Below are 2,413 nucleotides of genomic sequence, written 5' to 3' on the forward strand. Positions count from 1 at the left end.
GCATACTTTGTGTATTCCATTTTTTCATTGGGGCTGACGGGGACCATCTGATACTACTCCACTGTAAATTTCAAACTTGGAAACTTTACTATGCAGAACCTCCATTAGATGACATTGATGCCCCATTTTAAATATGAGATCTGCTCGGTTCTTGAGTCCACTAGGACAAATGGCGGCATTTTGTGCAACCTACCATTTTTTTTTTTCAACTGCTGATTAAAAAACGGAAAAAAAAAAGGCCAAATCAAACTTATTTTCCCGGTGGAAGGAGAGTTTCTATGCATTCATTTAACAGTTTTGCGTATATACTTTTTAATCGTTGATCACAATATCTATGGGGCTTGAAAATTTGAAAATGCTCTAAAATGACTGATAGCGTTATTTCGGCATTAAACATGAAGGCGTACTCATGCTGTCCCCCGTGGCCATGTAGAGAACTGCAACTAATTTGTCTTGAATGTGTGTGGTACTCTTGATATAAAAACATTTAATACACAGAAATGTGACTTAATGGAAGTTGGGCCTGAATGTTTCTCTCACTGAGCACAACCCTCCTGTCCTGACACATCGTATATTCAAATAAAATGACAAACTGAATAATATGAAGTTCAGATCCTCCTTACACAACCACAATTATCCCATTCTTAATATTCAGCTAAATAAAACACAAAAAATGTCATAATTTACTAAAAATGGACACGTTTTTCATGAATCTCACTGGGTGGGCGGTCTGTCAATCTGCTATAGCTATAGCTCCGCCCCTGCTATAAATTGATGCCTTCAGCTCCTACCAAAAAGCATAGGTCAGAGGTCACGTTCAGGCTGCTTCTGTGTCCTGCTTCCTTTTCAGATTTTCAGAGTAAAACAAAAATTGAATGCGGCATGACGATTTGATTGTTTTGTTTTACAAACAGTTCATAGTCACAAGGGGCATCACTAGGTTTTATGGACCGATGGGGCTTAGCCCCAGATATACAGGATGTGAACAAATCCAGCACACAAACACAGCTTTTCTCAAGTAGCTAGCGAAGACTGATAATATTGTGTAAAAGTCAACAGATTAGATCAGTGATGTTATTTCAGTCTGTTTTTAAAACAGTAAACAAACACAGAATATATGCAAAGGGGGGCATTTTAGAAAATTTGGCCAGTCTGTCATCCGTCAGCAGCCTGGGTACCTGTCCGTCATTCGCCGGTTTGTCATTTTTTCATGCATAGCCGAATTGTAATAGTCAGTTGGGAAGTCTGTCAGAAGTCCGTCGGTCCATCAGTCAGTCCGTCCCCCCGGTCCGACCAAACACATCAGCAAAACAGGCGTCCATCAGTGACACACTGAGAGGTCTGTCGGTACTTGAACCGGTTTGTTAGTAATGTAATCAAAATCAAATTAACAGCCAGCTGCCTGGTTGGTGGAAGCGTCAAAGAATTGAGTTGTTGATTTTGTTAGGCTGGCAAATCGGTTGATGACTTTGTTGTGACAAAAAAATCTGATATTCTGGCTTTTATTTTGGAATTTTGAAAAAAAAAAAATGGTGTAAGATCATCTTATTCATACACCTATTTTTAAAGTTTGAATATTCTGAATCTGTCAAAAAAAGGAGACATTATAGCAGAAAACTAAAAAAGTTACAATTTTTTAAATACTTTTTAATACTATTGTAATAGTGAAAATTGTAAAGGACCACACTAGTCCTTGTATGCTTTTGTTTTGTCAGGACTAAAGCAGGTTTTATTACTTAAATGTTTTGTTTACGTTGTCCTTTTTTATGAATATAAAGATTTAATGAAGAGTGTTTTTGTTTTCTATTTTTTCTTTGGATGGATGTGTGAAGTTGGGATATGTGTATGGGTCTTGTGTATGTACTTTGGGGATTGAATTTTGCCCCTTGAATGACACCATAGCGCCACAAGAGCCTGAGCTGTTAAGGTAGCCACACAGGCGTGTGAAATTTGGAAGCTGATTTGTTTAGGCCTGCGCCACAAGGTTTTATCACCAGGCTTTAGCTTGATGCTTCATTTTCACTCAGAAAGGGACTTTGACACCTGTGTTGCACTGCAGAAGAGATACGTTTACATTAAGCAATCGTGTGTGTGTGTGTGTTTTACAGCAAATCCTGCATTTAGTCAAGATCATTTTGGTGCTCCAAATATCTGCAGCTGTCTGTGAGAGAGGCTTCTCAATACAAAACAGAATCAAGGCCCATGTTAGAGAAAGCCTGCACACTGATAATTGGAGGACCCAATCTGAATCATTGTTGAGGGTCCAGACCTGATTGATTTTGATGCTAGGCAGGATGTGAAGCTTTGGTTTTCCCAGGCAAAGGGTGTTAAGAGACCCCACGGGAAGAGCTGGCCTCTCTCAGTTAAAGGGAAGTGAACCACAAAAAATTCTTTAAGGGAAAGAGCGGCCATT

Source organism: Filicampus tigris, chromosome 4 (assembly GCF_054856515.1).
Source record: "Filicampus tigris isolate MCC_2025a chromosome 4, RoL_Ftig_1.0, whole genome shotgun sequence".
Taxonomy (NCBI): domain Eukaryota; kingdom Metazoa; phylum Chordata; class Actinopteri; order Syngnathiformes; family Syngnathidae; genus Filicampus; species Filicampus tigris.